The sequence below is a fragment of the Eumetopias jubatus genome, unplaced genomic scaffold (assembly GCF_037043125.1).
Source record: "Eumetopias jubatus isolate StellerSeaLion01/CBP00866 unplaced genomic scaffold, mEumJub1_p1.0 scaffold_8, whole genome shotgun sequence".
In the NCBI taxonomy this organism is placed as follows: Eukaryota; Metazoa; Chordata; class Mammalia; order Carnivora; family Otariidae; genus Eumetopias; species Eumetopias jubatus.
Window position 1 is genome coordinate 28,374,363 of NW_028274814.1, and position 16,180 is coordinate 28,390,542.

Here is a 16,180-nt window from a genome sequence, read left to right on the forward strand (position 1 = left end):
TGAAGTTAAAGTGACATTTTGGTCGAATACACAATTGTCTTTCAATTTCGGTGACGCCGATCAACATGTTTTTCGGGTTAAATTTCCCACGAAGCCTGCATTAGAACAAGTGGTCCACATCCCTTTATTTAAACTTGTCTTCCTGTTCCTGTGGCTCAGAGAGATAAATGGTAGGGTTAGAACTTTACATAATTCCTTTCTGAAATTTAATTTTTAAATTTACTTTTAACAAAAAGTACATATTTAAGGTATGCAGTGTGATGTTCTGATATATGAAGACCTCGTCAAATGATCACTACCCTCAAGCTAACATATTCATCTCCTCCTGTAGGTGCCTCATTTTGTGAGTATGATGAGAAAACCTGAACTCTACTCTCTGAGCAGATTTCAAGTACACAATACACTATTAACTATAGTCACCATGCTGTATCTTGGATCTCCAGAACTTATTCATTATATAACTAAAAGTTTGTGCACTTTGATTAATATCTCTTCCTTTCCCCCTCCCCTCAGCCTCTGGTTACCACTATTATACTCTCTGATACTCTGAATTTGACGTTTTTTTTTTTAAGATTTCACATTTAAATGAGATCATGTGATATTTGTCTTTCTGTGTCTGACTTATTTCACTTAGCAGAATGCTCTCCAGCTTCATCCATGTCCATGTGACTCTTGTAGTCTCTTGAGCAGTTTCTATGTCTTACACAGGGCTTTGGAGGAAGACACACTTATATTTACTGAAAAAAAAAAACCAAAAAATTCCAGTTTCAAGTCTCTGTAAGTCTTTTTCATTGTTCTGATATGTTGATGCCATGACTAGTTGCAAACATGCATTATCTTCTTTCAGTTAGCAAGGGCAAAACTGGGGTCTTTGGCACGTGCAATGGAGGCATCCCTCATTGATAAGGTCTGTAAGGGGAAACTGAAAATTAGTTCATATTCAGTTCCCACCCAAAATAACAAGCAGTTGCCAGAATCTCTTCCATCTAGAGAGATCCCCAGCTTGCAATTCATGGCTGGGTCTGCTGAGTTTCCAGTTATCCACTCCCTGGAGCATAATTAAAGATCATCTTTTTCTCCTTCCCTGATTCTCTCCTTCCTCCCTCCCTCCCTTCCTCCCTCTCTCCCTTCCTTCCTTCCTCTCTCCCTCCCTTCCTTCCTCCCTTCCTTCCTCTCTCCCTTCCTTCCTTCCTCTCTCCCTCCCTTCCTTCCTCCCTTCCTTCCTCCCTCCCTCCCTTCCTCCCTCTCTCCCTTCCTTCCTTCCTCTCTCCCTCCCTTCCTTCCTCCCTTCCTTCCTCTCTCCCTTCCTTCCTTCCTCCCTCCCTCCCTTCCTTCCTTCCTCTCTCCCTCCCTTCTTTCCTCCCTTCCTTCCTCTCTCCCTTCCTTCCTTCCTCTCTCCCTCCCTTCCTTCCTCCCTTCCTTCCTCTCTCCCTCCCTTCCTCCCTCCCTCCCTTCCTTCCTTCCTCTCTCCCTCCCTTCCTTCCTTCCTCTCTCCCTCCCTTCTTTCCTCCCTTCCTTCCTCTCTCCCTCCCTTCCTTCCTCTCTCCCTTCCTTCCTTCCTCTCTCCCTCCCTTCCTTCCTCCCTTCCTCCCTCTCTCCCTCCCTTCCTTCCTTCTTTTCTTCCTCTCTTTCTCCCTTCCTTCCTTCTGCCATTCAATCATCTTGACTTAACAACAACAAAAAGGGGCAACAAATTCTAAAGACAGCTAAAGGAAGCTCAAATGTGTGCTTTTTAAACAGAGTTTTCAGTAGGAAATAGGATGGCACAGTGGTTGAGAACCGCGGAGGTAGAGCAGGTGACTCTGAGCCCTGGTGCCTTAGCTCCATTCAAGTCACTTAGCCTTGGAGAGCCTGCCTTTCTTCATCTTGAAGGTGCAAATAAGAAACTGTACCAAATCGGATGGTTAGGTGGCTTAAATGAGAAAAAGCCACGTGAGAAATGCAAGACCTGACACACAGTAGGCGTTCAATGGATGTTCAGCGAGTATTGCTTTGACTTAGAGAGGATCCACTGGAATTTCTTTAGGTCTTCTGTAACTTTCTAGAAGTCCACTTTCATATCCAGTAACCCCAGTGGGACAAAGAGAAAGTGGATTTCGGTTTATTTCGGGGAGGCAATGACAAATTAGCCAAGCCTCACTCAGGTGATAGAATTGGAAATATTCTCTGAAGGACCTCCTGAGGGTAAATGTAGTAGAAGTGTTCTCTTTGTGGGGAATAAAAGAAAAAAATAGACTCATCTTTCTCAGCAGAAAGCGTATCACGAGGAAGACCAAAAATTAAACTGCTTTCAAGCTCTTGCAGATTTCAATAGCTTGGACCCTGTGGTCTTCTTTAGGATGGTGGTATTTATCCCTTGGTGTGCAGGTATACCATTAAACTTGCATAAAATTTGCCCCAAGAGAGACTCACTGGGTCAGGATCTCTAGAGGTGAGGCCCATGCACCTGAAATTTTTAAAGCTCCAGAGGTGATTTGCACACACTGCAGCCTGGAAACCACTTCTCAGCATCTCCGAGAGATTTAATTGAGATACGGAGATACGCAACAAGGTTTGTGACTATTATCTACAAAGGAGTCGAGGCTTCAAGAGCTGCACATGGGTGGCAGGGATGACAAATCATTTAGTGGAAATGGGCACTGGACTCAAGAGTCCGTGATCCTCTTGTTCATCTCTCCTGCTGAGCAATCATTGATCAATTCACTCGTGTCCTCCTTTGTTCTTCTATACCTTCGACAAGGGTTCAAGGGGTTGCTTTGTGCAGAGGACAACTACCCTACCACATGGGCACCAAGATGGCCCCATTTTCCAGTGCTTATGGCGAAGACAAAGAAGTCCATGGCATGGTTCTTTTCTCTGACAACATTAAATTAACATGATTCTGACCTTAGTTCTTAGGGTTGCTGTACCCAGGATGCCATGGGGCCTGTGAGGGGGCATGCTGAGAGCGCGGTGGGGGGGGGGATCTCATCAACATCGGAGGGACCTAATTATAAGAAAATACTGACACAAACAGGGGGCAGAGAGAAACAAAAAGGGGGTGAGGGAAATAAACCTTACATTTAGCATGTACTGCTGGTAGGAAAACAGGTCAAACTAGGGGGGTAAAATAGAATTTTCACCAAGTTAGCGGTAGTAAATTTTCTTGGGTTTTTGGTCACAAAATTCGTAAACAGTAAGTTTTCTGGTCTGGTGGTGGACGAAGAACATCTAACAAACTGTCACAAGAAAGACTGTAGGAGAATTTTCGTCCGCTCCAAGGACTGTGGTCGCCCCCTTGTGGAACAGTTTGAGAACTATTGAGACAGAAGAAGTGTATTTGAGTACACCTTGAATAGACACCTCACAGACATTTCAGTGGAGTGAATTAGGATCAAGGCTTGGCGTATTTCATAACACATTTGAGGAGGCTCACATAAGATGTTATGAACCAAAGCTGAGATGACCTAAGAGTTCGTGTCTTACGGATCGTGTTGGAATTCGGGAACGTGTGCTGAGCTATCCCAGGGACTGGAACCTCTAACTGGTGTAGAGGGAGGAGAGTGGGCTTTGCCTTCTCCAGGACTGACCACTGTGCTCCAAGGAGCACTCAATGAACCTGAACTTCGGGTTGTTTCTTCATCTGAAACAAACAAACAAACAAACCGCAAGGGTTGTCAGGAAGACCAAAGAATGCAACAGATATGAAAACATTTCAGAAGAGAAAGGTGAAGGATTATTACATTATGTGCTTTAATTGGCGCCTGATTCGCTTACAGCCCCGTTCAGTCGTCAGGACAGACGCTCTGAGCCTCCACTGCCTCAATTCTAGTGGGAGGTCCCAAGGCGTTCTCTCGAAGGGAGGGCATTGGGATGAAATTTTGAGAGAAACTAAAATTTTAAAAGAGAGAGATCTCATCTCAGAAGTTTGGAGAGAAATTTGGAGAGAAACTAAAAATTCTGAGAGAAATTTGGTCACTTTCTATGAATTTGGGGAAATGGGCAAAAATGAGGAGATTTCTACCTTATTTACAGGAAAGGTGGAAACTGAAGATCGTTGTTTCAGGAGCCCCTGGAAATACCCATGAACTAGACTCGGAGAATCTTTTCCATAAGTTTTTCTTTGTTGGTGTATGACCCTGCTCTTGTTTTAGTAACTTAAATCGTCATGCTTATAATAGAGATATTTTTGCCCCCACAGCTAGGACAAAACTTAAACAGAACTGTTCGTTTGCAATTGAAACCAAGGACAGGAACAGTGATACCTGAGTTTTGATTTTCAAGATTCCATACATAACCTGAAAAGAGGTGTTGTAACGGCAGAAGGATGATCTAACAACTTCTGCAGACTGGTTCACACCCAGTCTCGTCCAGCGTCCCTCGGGGGCCCCTTCGGTACTGCAGGGAGTAGGGACGGGAGATGTCTGTTAATGGGCATGTGATGGTTCATTTTCTGTGCCAACGTGGGTGCACCATGGTGGTGCCCAGGTATGTGTCCGAACATTATTCGGGATGTGTCTGTGAGGGTGTTGGTGGATGAGATTACCCTTTAAGTCCAAAGCGGATCGTCCTCCATAACGTGGGACAGAGGCGGGGTGCGAGGCAGGCTGTGCGCTGGCTCAGACACGGCCGGGACCTTGAACTCCCAGAGCTGCCGCTGGAATGATGACAGGACCGCAGCTCCCTGGTGGCCCAATTCCGCGTTGTGACTTTGGGAGTCGTTCCTGGAAACTCCACTTAGAGTTTCTTCAATTTCTCCCACCTTCCCAACGATCCTGGGAGTCATTTATCGCCCTGTAATCAATCCTTCTCTGCTTGGACTGCTGCCCTTGGCAAGTGAACCCTGACCAACTTGGCACGTTGGTCATTTTAGCTCCTGGAAGTGCTATTGTTAGCGGAACACCGGAGGGGGGTCAGCGGTCTCACAAAGAACTTTTATGAAGGCCCATCGTGTGAGGGAAATGAAGCTGGAGCTCGGAGGAGACAGAAACTCCACGCCTGAGAGGAGCTCTGCCCAAACTGGATCTCATCTCTACTCAGCATCCTCCCCAAACACCACCAGGAAGAACCCTGGCGTCCCCCTCTTTCCACCGCAGACCGTAGGAGTAGCGTTCCCACGGTGGCACCCCAGACAAAATTCACTGGGTAGCAAAGTAAAAAGGGAAGGGAACAGAGCTGCTAAACCAACACTCGTAGGCTTGGCCCATCAAAAAGTCCCCATAGGTGGGTCTCCACTGTGGAAAATGTGGCTTCTCTTTCCCTGGCTTAAAGAAATTCAAAGGCTTTCTATTGGCAGTTCTTTAACGGCAATCCCATTTTATTGAAATGATCCAGTCTTTTCCCATTATTCTTTGGCTGAAGAACACAGGCACCATGATTTCCCAGCAGTGAAGGCATGGTCTTTGCCCTCGTGGAGAGAACAGTCTGCAAAGTACTGAGGATTTTAGGAGGCCACAGTGTTATTTTCTTCTACCATCTGACTCACTCTGCCATGTTTTCATAGCTTTTTACAACAGACAGATAATGAATAAAATCCATATTGTTTTTCAGGGTTCCACCGGAAGTAACTTCATTCCCAGGGCTATTGGTCTATTCTAGCAGATGGATGATAAAGACCAGCCCAGCAAGTCCCAACCACTAGGATTGGCTAGGAAGGGCACAGGACACAGTGTCCCTCACTTAGGCATCAGGGCATGAGCATCCTTCTGCTCTCCCTCATATATCACGGGTCCTTTGAAGTTATAACCTCCAGCAAGGTACGCCTCAGCAGCCAGAGAGATCCCTTCAAGATCCAAACCTGGTATGTCACCATTCCATCCAGAATGATTCCTGTAAGGCCCACCATGCTTTGACTCCTGCTCTTCTTTCTTCTCTGGTCTTGCACCAAACTGCCTCTCCCACCCTGTGCACACCACCTGCTTCTCACCCCCTCACCCACCTTCACATCCTAAGCCCAGAGCCCGCCCCCACCATCCCATGACCCAAAGCACCCACCACCCTTCTCCTTCACAACACTTGTCATGGGTACAATTTTACATTTGGTCATGACAATTCTTTGATTAACATCTTTCTCCTGAAGTGAGCTCCACGAATAGGAATCAGGTCTTACTGTTGCAACTCATTCCATCCTTGTACCCAGCATATTGCCCAGCATGTAGTAGGTCCTAAGGAGAGACTTGTTGAATGAATGAATGAATGAATGAATGAATGAATGAATGAATGAATTGTAAAATAGACGAGTGCTGAGTAATTGGTTATACCTAGAAATAAACAGAAAAGGATGGGGCCTAGCATAGAACAGGGCAGGAGAATCAGATGTCTGCGCTTTTCACAAATTGAAAAGCTGAGCAGAGACTAATTTCTGTATGTTCCAAACCCAGCACAGCATCTGGCAGGTAGCGGTAGGTCCCAATCAATGTCTGTCGAACTGAACGCTTGTCTCATTTCTGACAACCACTGAATCTTCAATAGCTTTCAAAGAAACTGACCAATGCACTTTCCTAGATCAAAGGCAAAGTGCAATGCAGCATATCCAGTGAAAATGGATTGAGCTCTTTTCCTAAAGATGTGTTCATTTAATGTTAAATGCTATTAGCCAAATAAATAAGGATTGAGGAAAAGGAAAAGCTTATCACCATGACATCAGGTTTTCCTCCTTAAAAAGTGCCACGGTGGCAAAGAAAGACCAAACACCAATTGTATATTCACTTAGCACTTGTTGATTGCCAACAAGAGCCAATTAGTGACAGTTAAATACATTATCTATATTTATTTATATGCACAATTCAATTACTTTTGGTTACAAGGACAATGGCGTGTTTTAGAGACAGAGTCTGTATGTGCAGAGAACGGGGTCCTGTTCTGTAAGATCTGTTGGGGAAATGTCAGCAAAGTGTATGAAAAGAGCTCCTATTACTCCTTTTGAGTCCTCAGAGAACCAAGAAATATGTTTCCTTAAAAGCCATAATCATGGTGCACCACCAGAGTCTACACTGCCCTGTTCTACCTCAGACATTTGCAAATGCATTCAATTTTATGCCATTCGCGTGGGCAGACATTTAGGAAAGAATGAGAGGAACATAAAATACATATTATGTTCTTTATACATTGTGATGTTGGTCCCAATGACTTCAATGAAGGAATGAAGTGACAATATTTATATTTTACTTGCTTTCACCGTAATTCTGATCATAAGTAATAAGGCCATTTTATTTTCATAAAATGAGGAAATTATGCAGAGCTTGAGAGACACCCGGGGATGAATCAGCCAGACTGTGGATCAACTTGATATCTGGCCGACGTCGATTTACCCAAACCAACAGCATTTTACAAATAAGCTGAAGTTCAAGTCAGGAACTATTTCTGCAGTAGTTTTGTGCTTTGAGGGGGTAAATGTTAGGTTTATCTCAGTTGACTTTCACGTGTAGCCAGGAATAAGAACAGCTTCTTTTGTGTGAGAGGTTATATTATAAACTAAGAAAAAAGGCCTCACACATGGGTCATGTTTAGGATATTCAGGAGCGAAAAGCAATATGATTACCATCCATTAAGAGAAACTGGTAGAACTCTTTCCATCCACACTGAAAGTGGTCAAATCTGACCAGCTCTCCACAGAAGTCTTTCTTCCTTTGGTTCCTTAAAATGTTCCAGGAGAGGAGAAGGAAAAAGAAAAGTCAGAATTCCACCACAATGTTTTCGGATTCACCGAGATGGGAAAAGTCGTTGACAAGATGTAAAGGCAGAAGCCTTGAACCTGTCCTAACTTGGTAGAGTCTTTTTTCTTATTGTTATTAATCACAAGATCAAAACCTTTGAAGTAATCTTCATTTTCTCCCCCCCCCCCTTGGGGGGGGCATTTATACAACCTCCCATGTCATGGAGGGTCTTCCTGGGGCCTGATCAGTTGCAGCAAAAAATGTGAAACCTGTGGCATCGTCATCGAGCGAGCTCATTGTATCCAAACCAATCCAGAAAACAACAAATCTGTGGTTGGGGGGAGGGGATCCTTTTTTAAAAAGCAGATAGGACTAGGTGGAGCTGGTTGTAATTAATCATTCTTATTTTTAAAGTGGCTTATTCAGGGCAAGTATACAAACCTCAAGGATGCATAGATCACTGTATGTGTGTAAGACTTGTAGAGAAATTTAAAAGAGCATTTTCTAATGTGACTTCCAGTTGAATATTTAGACTCAACAAAAGGGCCCGAGCTCTGTTCGGGCCCATCTTCCAGAGGAAAAAAAAAAACAAGAAGAAACCAGAGAGGGAGACAAACCATGAGAGACTCTTAATCACAAGAAACAAACTGAGGGTTGCTGGAGGGGAAGTGGGTGGGGGGATGGGGTAACTGGGTGATGGGCATGAAGGAGGGCACGGGATGCAATGAGCACTGGGTGTTATAGAAGACTGATGAATCACTGAACCAATAATACATGATATGTTAATTAATTGAATTAAAATAATTAAAAAAGAAAAAGGAGCCCATCTTCCTCCAACAGCCAGCTGACCAGCAGGGTGCTCTTGGGTTGAAGAACTGTGCTCCCAGGACGACATTGGACCTGCACCTGGAGATTGCCTCAAAAGGAGGTATACACGCAGGGTCCTGGGGGGACGTCTTCCGAGCCCTCTGCCATTGAAAGGCAGAATAAACGTGTGTTTATTGTGCTGCCCCCAAATTCTTGCTCTGCTGTGTTGTTACCGTTTGTAGGGCTCGACCCTCCAGCCCCTTCCCACCGCCTGCTTCCCCCGGGGCAAAGTACCTGGCTGAGACATCGCACACTCAAGGAGGATCTATAGCTCATTTTACCCCCAAAAGCAAACAGCTCACTTTTACTAGGATTTCTCTATGAAGTAAACTAATAAATTGTGCCTTTGGGTTACCTTTACAGATACGAAAAATAAACTGGAGTACGAAGTCCATCTGTCCAGCTTCCCCTGTCCGTCACCTGTCAGTCACGTGTCTCCCTCTCTCTTTCTGTCTCTCTTTCTCTCTCTCTATCTCTGACATCTCTGGTTAAATGAAATGACCACAATCAGTTGCCTCTTCTGATGACTCGACTTACATTGGGGAATTCACCGCATATCGTACAAGCTGTTCATACTCATTCCGCGTCCTCACCACCTTCCCTCCTTCTTCAACTTGAAAAGTAAGATCAAAGGGGAGCCTGGGGGGCTCCATCCTTTAAGCGTCAGACTCTTAATCTCAGCTCAGGTCTTGATCTCAGGGTGGTGGGTTCAAGCCCGGCTCTGGGCTGTGTGCTGGGTGCGGAGTCTACTTAAATAAATAAATAAGTAAAATCAGTTTTGGAAAGCAGCCGAAGTGCGGTCGCCGAGGTCCCTCGGCCAGGAGAAAGGGCACGCGGCCCGGGACAGGCGGCGCTGGGGAAGACCGCACAGGAACGCGGGTGGGTGGCGAGTTTGCTTCAATTCCTCTCCTAAATGTGTCAGCGGCTCCTTCCTGGGGAGCGGAGGGGCGTCGCCATGGCGACGCTGATATTAATGCGGGTGGACGCGCCCCAGGGTGGTCTGGGGAGAGCGGGCACCCTGCATCTCGTCAGCTCGGCGGTCTAGCAGGAAGGGGCGCCCCGTCCCCAGCCTCCGTGGCCCCCCTGCCCCCCGCTTCCAGGGTGAGAGGAGGTCATCGGCGGGAAGGGGCTGGTCATCACGGCCCTCCGAGGACAAGGGCGATTCTTTGTGCATCTGAAATAGTCAGCCCCTATACCTCCCCACGCCCCGAAATATGTTAGAGGAAACCTTGAAAAGGACAATTGTAAAAGAGATAAAGCGGCAGACCGTTCTGGCCGGAGGTCACAGAACACGTGAAAATCAAGCTCCTGATGAGAGAGAGAGGGGACAACGGCAGTGAGAAGAAAGGGAGGGAGAGCGTGCGGGCCGCCGCGGGTCCGGGCCAGGGAAACCCCAGAAAGGCCGAGCTCTCCCTTGCTGCAAAAGCTGCCCCGACAACCTTCCCGTGGGAATGCGCGCTCCATCCTGCCCACTCGGCCTCGGGGCTCAGACCCGGGTTGAGGCCTTGAAACCCGAGCCCCGGTCAGGAACAGTCACACCCCAGGGTGGCTTTATGCCTTCCAGGGGACGGCCTTCCCCAGACGCACCGCCGGAGCGCCGCGCGCCCAGCCCGGGAATGGGGGCGATGCCTCCGCGTCCCGGTCCTCACGTCCAGGGTGGGCCGGCAACGGGGACTAAAGCGCACAGGCCTGAGACGCACTGTCGGGCAGTGGCACGGTTCACTGAAACTTCGGGAAGCTGTTCTATGGCACCTCCTAAGTCTGTCCTCCATGCCTTCCGTCCACCTCCGGGAAACCACGAAGCCCTCACATCCCTGGCTTCCTTGGGGCAAGCAGAGCCTTGCAGCTAAGAGGCCTGGGACCTTCGTAGGCATTTTGTACCCAAAGGGATCTTTAGTGTATTTATTTTTTAACTGATAAGTTATTTCTAAGGAACTCCTGCCCTGTAGCTTTCAAGTCTCAAAATTGGGTTCAGCGCAGTGCTTATGGCATCTGGCAGATAAACTGGTGGACAGCACCATCTAGTGGATTAAAGTCATAAGGCAACCTGAACCGAATTAAAAACTCAGGGACAGGGAGATGACGCTCCCAGGGTATGTTATTTCATTACCAGTAGATTTCCCACCTCATTTCTCTGTAGTAGAGCTACTTTCTGTTACATCATCTCTATGTACATCCTCTCCCCATAAAGGGGGCTCAGAATGCAGCCCACTGTCGGTCATTAAGATGATATATCTCTAATCGTTTTTTAAATTGATACATCGATTATAAAATAATATAGTAGCCAGTTCTTATCTTCCCTGTAATTACCACTGGGGGTGGGGGAGGCTAAGGAGCACATGTGGGCAGGCACGTGGGACATGGGGTCAGGAACTTACTGACTCAGCAAGGACCGGGGCAGTTATGATATGAGACTGGCGGAGCTGCGTCTGAGGAGGCACACGGACCAGCCGCGGAGCCTCAGAGCCACACCGACCTGCCTGCGTGACTTCATTTCATTCAGTCATTTACCAAATAGCATGAATTATTTTCTATCGCTGAGCAAAAGATGTGATTCATTCCCAAACATGAAAGCCACGCTCTGTAGGAGTTGAGAAGCTGCAACAATTTTATAACCCAGATGGGAGTGGGCAGTGAGCATGCTCTGAGCCGGTGGCTTCATCCGAAACCTTTTAGAGAAAGGACATTTCCAGGTGCCAAGGACCCCCCAATGACATCTCCATCCACAAGTGACTGCTCCCTCTTTGGATTTCCTTTCAACTTTTGAATTGTAGGTACTCACACTAACCCTGCTGCACATTCTAGTTATTTTTACCTACTTTCAATCTCGGTCACAGCCTCGGCTTATTTTTTTTATTTTTTATTTTTTTAGTTAAAAAATAGAAAGATCTACAACAGTCTGAATATAACCTCACACTAGGGAACTATACACTTAAAAATGGTTAAGATGGTAAACTTTAGGTTATGTGTTGAAATTGAAAAGCACAATTATCTTGTACCTACTATATTCTGGAAACTTTAAAAGTATTATGAAAAAATATCTGGGAAAAACAAAAAGATCCAATTTCAAGCAACAAAGTGAACTTGCCTTTTCTCCACCTCACCTACCTTGACATGCTCTGGGTTGGAAATTTAGAACAGCTACATTCAATGACCCTTGATTAATGCGTCACAGGAATCTCAGAACTAAGCCGTGTGCCTTGCTGATCCACTTGTTTCTGGGGACAATCTGGTGAGTTGGGCGGGGACTGTTTTCCAGGAGGAACCTAAACATCTTTGCCGTGTCTCCCCAGATGTTCTGGAATGTTCATGGTCTCATGGCTGATCTCATGGCTGCCTCCTTCCTATCATTTGTGTCTTGGATCACCCCCAGCTACCACTCTGCATGACTCTCTACCACAGTGTCAAGCTTTCTTTACTGTCTTCACTGCGTTCAATCACAACTGCAATTATCTCTTCATTTGAACTTGAAGGGTGTCAGGCTGTCCATACTGAATGCACGTTCCAGAAGAGTTGAGTTCCAGTCCATCTTGGTCCCCACTGTGTCCTCACTCCCGGCAGACAGTGCCTGGACCTTATACATTGCTGGAGGGGGTGCAGAATATAAACCCTTATTGAAGGGAATCTGACCCCCCCCGCCAAATGCCTTTGTCCTTCGATCCAGCAATCCCATTTGTGGGCATTTATCCTTACAGATTCGACTACACATGTGTGCATAAAAGGAGTCACTGTGACTTTGTTTGTATCCCAATAACAAAAAATTAGAAACAACCCATGTCTATCAGTAGAAAACAAGTTGAAGAAACTATGGTAGTGGAATACTATACAGCTATAAAAAATATTGAAGATATCTGTGCGCAGACATGGAGAGATCCAGGTACAACACAGGATACACAGGGCGCTTCCTAACACATGAAGCAAGATTTATATATGTATATTTGTTTATAAATAAGGAACAAGTAAAAATGCCTACCAGTGGGGGAGCTTTCTCAGTTTGTATCTTTTTAATCTAATTTTGAACTCTTGAGTTGTATAAATGTATTATTATTTTTTTTTCCAGTGCCTGCCTGGCACATGGCAGGTACTCAGCTGATACGTTGAAAGAAAGAATGGATTAATGAATAAGCCTATGAAGTTGGTAAGGGATGCAAAGGGCTAGATAGGGGGAGGCTGCCATGGTAGCTCACTTCGCATAGCCTAGGGGGATGAGGGTCCCTCATTACTCAATGTTCTGAAGAGCATCCCTATATGGTTACAGGGGTGCATCCAAGTCTACACCTCTGGGTGGGGATGGTACTTATGGTCAAGGTGAGGGACTCAGGGCCAGACATGCACTCATCATCCATCCGTTTGCTCAAGAAACACCTGCCCAGTGTTCACTTGGTGCAAGGTCCTGCACTGAGCACTGTGGACGTAAGGAGGACCAGGCCGATGCCGTCCCTGTCCTCAGGTAGCTCACAATCTAAGGCAGACTGGATTCTAGGGTGCTTCCTGAGCCAGCAGCCCTCGGTTTCGCTCCTAACCTGCCCAGCTGTCTTTCGGGGTGAGTGCCCTGGGGACGACGGAGCAAACGAATGAGGAAATCCAAACCCAAGGCGGAGCTCTAAGTGTCCACGTGAGGCTATGAGCAGCGAGCAGGAGATCTTCATTACCTTCGAACGGGGCGCACTAACTCATGGGGGCTGCAGTCTCCCACCTGTCACCTGTTTTCTCTGGGGGTAAAAACTTCCAGGGTATTGGAACTGACCAGGAGGAGGAAGCACCTTGCTGGCAAAGTTGGGACAGCGTAAAGAGGGGTGAGGAAAGCAAAGATGTGTGGTTTTTCTTGGGGGTCGGGAGCATCCCGGGAGCCAGCAGATCTCACAGCAACAAGAAGGACACCCACTGCCATGGACATTTTTCAGAGCCCCCCCCACATGCCCACTCACACCCCACTCCCTGCGGTTTTCTGCTTTGGGCTAAGGACGGAGCTTTTGAAGGTAACAACAATCCTATGGTCTTTCCAGGTTGGCAAGCATGAAAATGTAGTTTGTTATATTTATTGTAAACTGATCAAACTCACATCATGACAACCTGGAAGAAACACATGACCAATGACAAATGACTTGACATCGCATCTTCCGAAAATGAAAGATATCTGTGGGCTTGGGTGAAAACTGACCTTCTATTAAAGATGTGTGTTTGAGACCCGTTTCAAAATCGTATCAGTAATCCTGGTAAGATGGAGAGCCTTCCTTGGGATCTTGCCTCCGAAGTTCATTGACAGAATCAGATTTAGAATGAGCTTGGAAGCAAAGCAAGAATATGGGTGTAAAAAGATGGCAGAGGGAGAAATCGTTCTTGAAATTACAGTTCTTGAAATCTTAATTGTTCTTTTTTTTTTTTAAAGCTTTTATTTATTTAGGGCGCCTGGGTGGCTCAGTCATTAAGCGTCTGCTTAAAAAGATTTTATTTATTTAATTGCCAGAGAGAGAGAGACAGAAAGAGCCCAAGCAGGGGGAGCAGAAGCCGAGGGAGAAGCAAGCTCCCCGTTGAGCAAGAAGCCCGATGCAGGACTCGAACCCAGGACCCTGGGATCATGACCTGAGCTGAAGGCAGACGTTTAACCAACTGAGTCACCCAGGCATCCCCCAAATCTTAATTATTCTAATAGAGCATACTTAACTTAGAAACATCCCTTTCGATTGTAAGTAATTATCTTGTCCACAGCTAAAAGAAATTACCACAATCAATAAAAATATTTCCCATAGCTATTTACAGTCTATAATTTTCAGATGCTTCAGTCCGTGTCTTCATAAGAGCCTATGAGAGGCATTATCATCTCCCTTTTACTAAAGGCCCAGGGCATAGTGTTAACAAAAACTCAGTCTTCTTAGCACCAAATCTTCTGCACTTTCCACCACACCACACGCACAACCTCAAAATGGTACCTCTGTGTGGTCACTGCCGTCCACCTTCTCATTACACTCACTCAGTGTAAGGGCCACTGGTGTCCATATTTTGAACTTTGAACTTGACCGGGCACTGCTCTGGGCTGTGGGAAGAAGGAAGTGGAAAGTGATGAGCTTTCTGCTGTTCCTTCCGTTTGTACGAAGCTGTGGCTATGGGTGGCCTTGCACAGAGCACGCACTTACTGAGCCGATCGGTGTCCCAAGGCCAGAGACCATCCCTACCTCACGGGCCACCGTGCACACAGTTTGGAACAGAGGTAGATGCCAAAGAAATAAATGAACCCCCAGGATTCCCCAGATGATTTGGGAACGAGGCAATAGAAAGTTGGTGGCAGTTATACAAAGTGTGGGGAAGAAGGAAGACTTAAAGACCTAAAGAAGTAGATTTAAAAAAAAAGAAAGATTTTATTTATTTGACGGACACACAGCGAGAGAGGGAACCCCAGCAGTGGGAGCGGGAGAGGGAGAAGCAGGCGAAGCAGGGAGCCCGATGCGGGGCTCGATCCCGGGACCCTGGGACCATGACCTGAGCCGAAGGCAGACGCTCAATGACTGAGCCACCCAGGCGCCCCAAGAAGTAGATTTTTGACAGCATCTCGACTCTGTTATTGATTTATACCCTAACTCTTCCACCCCTCCCTTATAACACTATCGCTTTTTAAAAGTAGATTCCAAGGAGATGGCAATTCATTCATTTACCTTTCAAGACACCTTCATACATATGCTGTTTGGGCTGAGAATTAGGTTCAGAGAGATGAAATGGTTTGCCCCTAGCCATACAGATGGTGAGCAGCACAGCAAGAAAGTCCCAACATTTTTTGACTCAACCCAATGTTCACTGCATCACTTCTCCCAGGGGCTCTTGAGACAAAACCTGAGAATCTCCTGGAAGCAGGGGCTGAGAAAGCAGACGGCCCCATCTAAAGATCCTGTTATTAGGTAAGTGGAAAGCTGATTTCTACCAGGGGTCCCCTCGACCACACTGTGGGCAGGATAAAGTGCAGGACCAGAAGTTTATTAAGTACCGCTGCTCACTGCCCGGACGGCAGGTCATTTCACACTGTTTGGCTAATGGCAAGTGACAGGTTTCTGTCTGGCTGGTGATACAGCAATTAAGTGAGATAAGATGACAAAAAAGGCAGGAAGCTAATGATGTGTTGCCTTGTTGAGCAGAGCTTGCCACACCTCATTAGATTTAACAGAGTTATCGAGACAGAGTAATTACCAGAGACAGTAAAACAGTTGTATTAAAAGATAATTTAAAAAAAGCCAGTATCAAAGAGAAATAATTAAGTGCTTAACAGGGCACTCGCTAGCTGCTGGGTCCAGCGATCAGACTCTGAGAGGTTGCAGAGGGGGCCCTTCTGCTCGGTGGGACCTCACGCTACGTCGTTAGTTAGGACCACATCCTCTTTTAAGTTTTTTATTGTGGTCAATTATACGTGACGTAAAATTTACCATCTTAACCACTTTTGTGTGTTCAGTTCTGTGGCATTAGTTATATTATTCACATCATTTTACAAGCATCACCGCCATCCATCTCCAGAACTTTTTCATCTCCCAAAACTGAAACTCTGTCCCCGTTAAATAAGAAGCCCTCATTCCCTTTGCCCACAGACCCTGACAAGCCCCCTTCTGCTTTCTGTGCCTATGACTTTGACTACTTCAGATTCCTCCTACAGGCAGAATTCTACTGTATTTGTATGTTTTGTGACTAGCTTCTTTGAC

The 16,180-nt window shown here is 46.2% G+C and overlaps 1 long non-coding RNA gene across 1 annotated transcript in view; it reads right to left on the minus strand.

The window, feature by feature from the left end:
- Positions 1 to 3,114: 3,114 nt before the first annotated feature.
- The window catches only part of LOC114217761 (uncharacterized), a 33,801-nt gene continuing 20,735 nt past the window's right edge, over positions 3,115 to 16,180 (minus strand). Inside the window, exons 3-5 of the long non-coding RNA XR_003611042.2 lie at positions 14,432 to 14,535; positions 13,663 to 13,785; positions 3,115 to 3,622 (exon numbers count right to left, since the gene is read on the minus strand). This is a non-coding gene — a long non-coding RNA (uncharacterized LOC114217761). The remainder of the gene's footprint in view (positions 3,623 to 13,662; positions 13,786 to 14,431; positions 14,536 to 16,180) is intronic.